General features: G+C 41.7%; 1 long non-coding RNA gene across 1 annotated transcript; it reads right to left on the bottom strand.

Annotated features, from left to right (window-relative positions):
- Window positions 1–435: 435 nt before the first annotated feature.
- Window positions 436–2,570, bottom strand: LOC117502152. The gene is made up of 4 exons (XR_004558199.1): window positions 2,482–2,570; window positions 2,248–2,396; window positions 903–1,064; window positions 436–808 (listed from the first exon to the last, which is right to left on the bottom strand). It is a non-coding gene; the product is annotated as an uncharacterized LOC117502152 (long non-coding RNA).
- Between the last annotated feature and the right edge of the window lie 5,764 nt (window positions 2,571–8,334).

The raw sequence follows: 8,334 nt of genomic DNA, 5'->3' as shown, positions 1-8,334 counted from the left end.
AGGCTGATTCATTTGCTACATTCATTGATAAATCCCATTAATTAATGAAAAATATACTATCCACTTTCAACCATATAAAGTAGGCCTCTAGAACGGGTAGGCCTTTCTCCCTAACCTAACAGAGGTTTATAAATCTATAATATACAATACTTTCATAATACATGAACTGATAGCCACAAAAGTAGTATGCCTACCAGTAGGTATTGAACAACACAATGAAAATCTGAATACAGTGACCACTCTTAGCTAATACTACAGATTTAGAATTTAGAAATCAACAGAATCAATTATTACAATTGCATAACAACAGACAATCATATTATACAGTAATCTTGTTTGCAGGAATATTATTAAACCCATCAAATATCATAAAACTAAATGAATACTGGTAGTAAAGGAATCATTATTAATAAAAGTTGTTTGATGCCCAAACAAATTCCAATTTTCTCATTTTTCAGGTGCACTTGTTCACATTGCCAAGTCCTGCCTCTTGCCAGAGAAAACTTATGCTGCCAGGAAGTACCAGAGGTGCTAGCCAAGATGGATGAAGCTACACCAGTGCCTGTATGTATGACAGATCATCCAGGATTGGAGCCAACCTGTTTGAACCCATGGTCTTTGCAGTGTGCTTGGCTAGCATACAAGCAACAATATAAAGGACGTGCTTATGATGGACCTCAAGATGCAAAATATAGACATATTGCCTACAGACAGTTTGTCCGGTGGTGCTGGAAAGTACTTGGTTTTCAATATCGAGTAGTTATACCATCTTGTGTTATCAGCTGCATCAGGGCAATGTATCCGCCACCTGGAGATGATGAAGATTTTATATTTGTTGGACATAAGTACCCAGATCTTGATTAATGTCAACTCAATAAATGTGTTGAAAAAATTTAACTCACTCTACTGATTTCCGAATCTTGTAAAATACTTCTCAATTGCATCAGCTTTGACTGGTCTGTCAAAAGATTGACTGAGAGGTGGTGGTGGTTCACTCAGCTGCTTGTTGTGAGGGGACTTCTCTATTTCCCTCAGCAACATATCAAAGCAGTTGTCAACATATTCTGAAAATATGGGTTGAAATAGAAGTAAGCAACAATAATTTTATGTGATTTGTTCAATGCAGGTAAAATTTCTAAATCTGGGAAGTGTTAGAATTATTACTGGCATTTAACGAATATTGAATTTCTCTTGTTTCCTTGTCAATCAATCAATCAATCAATCAATCAATCAATTTTGTTTATATAGCACCAAATCACAACAAACAGTTGCCCCAAGGCGCTTTATATTGTAAGGCAAGGCCATACAATAATTATGTAAAACCCCAACGGTCAAAACGACCCCCTGTGAGCAAGCACTTGGCGACAGTGGGAAGGAAAAACTCCCTTTTAACAGGAAGAAACCTCCAGCAGAACCAGGCTCAGGGAGGGGGCAGTCTTCTGCTGGGACTGGTTGGGCTGAGGGAGAGAACCAGGAAAAAGACATGCTGTGGAGGGGAGCAGAGATCAATCACTAATGATTAAATGCAGAGTGGTGCATACAGAGCAAAAAGAGAAAGAAACACTCAGTGCATCATGGGAAACCCCCAGCAGTCTAAGTCTATAGCAGCATAACTAAGGGATGGTTCAGGGTCACCTGAACCAGCCCTAACTATAAGCTTTAGCAAAAAGGAAAGTTTTAAGCCTAATCTTAAAAGTAGAGAGGGTGTCTGTCTCCCTGATCTGAATTGGGAGCTGGTTCCACAGGAGAGGAGCCTGAAAGCTGAAGGCTCTGCCTCCCATTCTACTCTTACAAACCCTAGGAACTACAAGTAAGCCTGCAGTCTGAGAGCGAAGCGCTCTATTGGGGTGATATGGTACTATGAGGTCCCTAAGATAAGATGGGACATGATTATTCAAAACCTTATAAGTAAGAAGAAGAATTTTAAATTCTATTCTAGAATTAACAGGAAGCCAATGAAGAGAGGCCAATATGAGTGAGATATGCTCTCTCCTTCTCCTTCTTGTACATCTACGTTCTAATTTCTGAATTCGTGATTTGGCATTATTTACATATGAAAGCCATCCTAGAGAGATAGCTTACCATGATTAGCAGGATAACTTTGTAAATCTCAAATTACACATATGAAAATATCCACAACCACATAGACAAGACAGTAACCACACCGTAACCACAAGTACCAGTATATACATGTAAATCTAAATGAAAAATCTAAATTTTTATAGTTCATGAGTTGTCAGTATTTACGATAAGATGCATCTACTAGGACCTTTTTCAGAGTGTAGCCTCCCTTTTTGAATTTGGGAAAGGCAATGCTATACTGTGCTGTACCTGCCTTTGTCACAGCTTGGGGCCTACCAGCATTTTCATTATAGTGCATGGCTGCTAGAAGAATCCTGTAATTAGATTAGACCTTGTAATTACTAGCTAAACAAATTTGAGAAAATTCAAGGGTACCACAAGTGCAAAAGTTGAAATTACCTGCTGCGCATACCATTATATGAAAAGCTATACATTTTTGGAGTGAAGTGGTTGATAAGGCTATGATAGCTTTCCACTCCACTTGTTTGCCCATATGATGACATTTTGACATCTTTTAGGAAATGAGGTTTTGTCAAAAGCTCCTCCAACTCGACAAAGCATTCACTACCTGAAAAGAATTTTGCTTGAATTGTGAAATAGTCTTTATTTTGTCATAAAATCTACATTTGTAAGAGAAAAATATACCAGGTTTGAACCATTTCTTCTTCAAGTCAGGACCATGGGTTTGACACTTCTCATGATTATTCTGTAAGTGATCTATAGTGGATAACCACTTCTCCTTTATGGCATCTTCATCACCAGGGTCCGACGACATAACACACCAATATAGGTGATAGGTTATCCCCTTTATCCACTCCTTTATACTTTCGTAGCCCTTCTTTTTTGATAGCTGGTCCAGTTGTTTGCTTAGTCATGAAAGTACACACAACATGTTGTCAAAACAAAGGACAGACAGTGTAGGAAAATATTTTGATGACTTACCTTTCACTACATCAATCATAGAAATGAGGCACTTTCCAACTGTCTCGTACCCACTTAGCCACCTGTCGGTGTCGGTCTGTCACCAGAGCTGTTATTGGATGTTCACCGACTTCATCTCGACAACGTTTTAGACCCTCCAGCTCCATGTGATAGCTTCCCAGGGTTTCATTACTCTGAAAAATACATGGTACATGTATAATCAACAGTTTTTCCAAGCTCTCTCATTTATTCAAATAAAATGTGTAAGGAGAGTTATATCTCACCTGAACAAGTTGAACAGAAATCAGCTTATTTGTTTCGAGTTCCAGTAAACTATAACTCCCAAACTTTGCACAATCACCCATGGAATCACATCGGGCATCTTGTTGGGAAGTGTCGGTACACGGACCCACAACAGGGGGCGCAAAGGAACGGACAATGGAGTAGGTCAAATAACAACACTTTACTGTTGTGAATGTGCACAACAAATACAACAGATTACAACAATAGATCAGAATCAATTCACAAAGGTGTCGTGTGGGCAGGCTCGAAGATAGGAGACACCTGTCCAAAGCAGAACCGGAACCACACGATTTCCTCCGCCACCAGACCCCGGGAATACTGGAGCCGCCAAGTCCCGAACTCCCAGGTGGCCACTGCCTCCGCGTGTCGGACCTGGTACTGCTGGCGAGGAACAAAAACACAATTAAAGGTGGGCGCGTTTGCACCCAGTAATCCGCACGGCAGGAAAGCTACCTCCACCTCTCGTTGGAAAAAGGGTCTGTTATCACTCACAAAAATCACAAAAGGTTACTGTCAAGCAGTCAGCTGAGAATATTACCTTCCAGGTAGAACGATATCTCGGCAAAGAGGTGGAGACGTCGTCCTGCTGATGTACCCCTGCTGATTGGTAACAGCTGTTGCAGGTGATGCGTGACAGCTGTCACCCTAGCTGCTCCTGTGAGGCGGCTGCGCCCTCTGGTGCCTGGAGCCCGCACTCCAGGCAGGGCGCCCTCTGGTGGTGGGCCAGCAGTACCTCCTCTTCTGGCAGCCCACACAACACATCTCCTCCCAAAATAAGGCTTTTGCCTTGGAGCTTTTCCATGAGTTTCTCTTTGCCAGTTTTCCAGGTATCAAAAACAACATCATGTAGGTAAAGAGACTGATGATAAAAAAAAATGACCGAATTGAAAAGCACTGTATGTTTAGGAAACTGGAAAGAAAACAATAATCATCATTAGAATACTTATACAACTACTTCTGAAGTATTTTGTGCATAACAATCCTGATACAAACAAATACTATACATAAGTCATTAGTTAGAAACCTACTGAAATAGTCGCAGTACTTTAGTTGGCATAGAAACGCAGGGGTGGTGGCCAAGTGATTAATGCGCTTGGTTTCTGTTCTGAAGGTTCTGGGTTCAAATCCCACCCCTGCCACATTTCTCCATGTAATGTGGAGTTGCGTCAGGAAGGGCATCCGGCATAAAGCCGGTGCCAAATCAACATGCAGATCCACCTTGGATTTGCTGTGGCGACCCCGAGTGCAAACAAGGGAGAAGCCGAAGGGACTTACTTTTACTTTAGTTGGCATAGAGCCGGTGAATAATATTGCTGCACTGAGAAGAATGTTGAGGACTGGCATTTTCCTGACAGATGGTTGACTTCGCCATTCACCTTTTTTCACCACAGCTGTCACAAACTGTCTTTACTGTCAGAAGGGTGCCTCTCACCTGAATTCATTTATTGAAGTTATCTGTAAGATGGCATAGGTATAGGTCATCAGTTATAAAAGGATAACCCTGGTTGATTATGGAATTTACCTGTCTATAACAACGATTGGTTCCATGGCATAATGAACACACCGCTAACAATGTGAGTAAAGCTGACTCGAAGACAACATATTTCCTTCTCTTATGAAAAGGTTCTTCCTCGTCTAACCTGTGGTATACAGAAAATGGCATTTAATCATATCTTTTGATAATATCATTAATCTGTAACTAATTTGATTTAGAAAAAAGAGAATTAGCGGAAATATGTGATTAAAATGACAGATAATGCTGTTGGGAAGATTTTGAAAAATTCCCAGGGCCTGGTTTCATAAGGGGTTCATCTTCAGTTGACTAGTTGCCATGGGTGACAATGGAGGAACCATTGTTGGTATTTTCATCCTACTTAGAGAGTTATTTGATATCTAACTGAGAAAATCACAAAACTTACTTCATCTCATCAAACTGACAGTCTTTGTCATTGAATCCCTCATCAGGTGGGACATAATCATGGTCGTCAATATCCATCTCAGGAAAATCATCATCAGAGAAGTCATCATCAATCTCTGAGAAGTCATTCACTCTCATCACTGATGTCCATTTTGGTGGCAACTTTTTTGGCAGATTTGGTCCAACTTGATTTGCCACACTGTATTTTGATGGACCTGTAGCATTTCTTTTTCCTGCAGTTTTGGCACTTCGGAATCCACTTCAGAGTTTGGATTTCTAGAGAGGGAAAAACCAAAGGTGCCATAGGCTGAGCCATAGTATTCACATAGGCAAAATGTAAACATATAATTTGATTTGACATTGGATACACAAAGATACTTACTTTAATCTGCAGTTGAACAAATTGCATCACTCAACTCGAGAGGTTCGATTCCAGACAAATCGAGAAGTGCACGGGCTGCAGATTCTCTGTCTTCGAAATCCTGTTCAGCCTCAGCAAGCAGTCGGTGATGTTCCCTCTTTTTGTAGGCAGACCTGCAGCTTGGGCTCATATTGACTTGTTGATGGTTCTGGATTATCTCTTGGTGGGGCTGGAGTTGCACCATCATCAAGTGACTGGATAGGACAGCCCTCATCAGATGGAACCACAGGAGGAGGAGATATCGGAGTCTCTTCTTGCTCAGGATGACTTGCATGACTAGGTGGGGTAGGCCTAATGATAGTAGTTGTTTTATCGTCAGCTGACTGCAGATGTATAGTTGGGACTGCATTTGATGTAAGGAGAAGTCTGGAAAAAAGCAGGTTTTTAATTTAACAATAGAAGTGTATTCTATGATATGAACATACAAAAAAGGCCTCAGGCCTTATAGGCCTAGGCCCCCTAGCTATTGTTTTTTTTAAGTATTTTTTGCATAACATTGATTGATGTAGCTAGGCACAGTTTCTATCGACAAATGATAGATAGGCCTGCCTTTCAGTCACCTATGCCCAGAAATATATAGATCTAGGCCTACTTTTTACAAACAACTAGGCAAACAACTAAATATGACAGACAGTTCACAATGATGTAGATAGGTAGCTAGTAGGGTTGCCCACCTGTGTCTGACAAAAATCCTGGACATTTTGACCATCGAATAGACCTTTTGTTTGTAAGCAAACGGTGCCCTTCGCACATCTAACCAAGACAAAAACGCCCCTTTCTACGCTGAATTTGTATTGCTCTAGTAGTAAAACTGACACTTGCTAGTTATTTGTTTAGTTAACTGCTTTACATAATAGCAGGTCTTTATTATTTCGGTTTATTTCCAACAATTTTTAGTTGTACACAACTGGGGGTAGTAGTGGGCACAGGTAAAAGGGGAATAAATAATTCAAGGTCAAGGTCAACTTTATTGTCCCATTAGGGAAATTTGTCTTAGGCATTGCACTACATTATTGCTTCACAGGGCAGAAAACAATTTACCTATCTAATGATTTGCAACACACAAGCTTGACATTTCTAATATATGTAATAATATTCACAGACCTCATGAGGGCTGGACAGAGACATGCAAAGGGCCACATGTGGCCCACGAGGCGCAATTTGCCCAGGTCTGGTGGTGTGTGCTTTGCTTGTTCTTGCCTCTGCTGCTTGCTGCTCTAAACACACACTTTTTTCTTCACAAACACACAATGCGCGTGCTCTCCCTTCACTCACTGCCTCTGGAGGTACGGAATGCGGGACCCGCAAAGAATCCGAGTCCTCTCTCGGTGGGCCACGGAGCTCTGTGGCCAGATTTGGGAAGTTCTGACACAGCAGAGGGCGGTGTGATTGGCCTGCTGCTGCATTTACCGAGCTCACAAAAAGCGCATCAGAGGCAGTGAGAGCAAAAAAAAAAAAAAAAAACACGCAAAATTGCTCTAAAAAAATCTGCGAAAACTGCGAGGCCACGAAAGGTGAACCGCGTTATGGCGAGGGACCACTGTACACATTTTGCCAAACATGTACAAAAATTCAGGACATTCAGTGTCCCAGATTTTTTTTTTTTTTTTTCCGGGACAGACCATGAAAATCGGGACAATCAGGAAAACCGGGACAGGTGGCAACACTAGTAGCTAGCGTCAACAACAACTACGCCATGGTAGACGTGATTGTGTGGCGTGACGGACCCTCCAAATTTTGGCAGCAGCCAGCTACGAAAGCTAATAAGCCTGCATTTATGACAGCCTAATTTGCAAACTTACTTCTTCGAATATCCAAGTCGATATTACACCAGGTTTAGGAAGCTGTCATCCGTGAAATGTCGGTAGCATAACATCGGACCCGTCTTGCCATACATCGCCGATTTTGGATTCTAGTACATCCTCTTAATTCGCACAAATCTTGTCCAAAGCCGTCCTCTATCCTTCTTTCTGGGCCACTCAAAGAGCCCGCTACCTTCTTGGGAGCAATGCATTGCCACACATCTCCGTGTCATTGCAAATAATGGCAGTATTCCTCGATTAAAAGACAAAAACACGATTGCTTTAGCACATTTCAAGCGAGAGGAGTGTACATCCTGCACCCGGTGTGACGTCAGTGATTTAGTGGCCGCAGTGACGCATTCGGTTGCTAAGGCGGTGTTGCTATGGCGGTTGCTATGGCGTGTTCTCGAGTTTGGCGGTACGATCAGGTGAAATTCTTTTGGCGTTTGTTAATAACGTTCGTCCAGACTATACTGTCACAATTTCAGAGCTATGGGCCCCTTATTAACTGACTTTTCAGCCTATCTTTAAGGCAACTTTGTTGTGATTTGGTGCTATAACTAAATTAATTGAAATAAATAAATAAAAATCTCAAACATAACCATGTGTATGCCATAGCCAGGTGAAACGTGGGCATCCCCTTGGCCTTTGCCAGCCACTGGGGTCCTCAACACTCATGCACCTGTGTGCTGGATTCTGCACAGCCAAAACATCAAAACTGATACTCCCTCACTATGTAAGTGATACTCCTCATCCTAGTATCTCATTTGATTCAGTCATTCCAGCAGGACCTAGGATTCTCAGAAGACACCTAGTATCAAAGGCATCCAGTCATCACCTTAGGTCACTGACATGTCACGGCATCGCACGTCTGGTCGAAAAGAGCT

Source organism: Thalassophryne amazonica, chromosome 2, assembly GCF_902500255.1.
Source record: "Thalassophryne amazonica chromosome 2, fThaAma1.1, whole genome shotgun sequence".
NCBI classification, from domain to species: domain Eukaryota; kingdom Metazoa; phylum Chordata; class Actinopteri; order Batrachoidiformes; family Batrachoididae; genus Thalassophryne; species Thalassophryne amazonica.
This window is presented reverse-complemented; position numbering and strand designations above follow the sequence as displayed.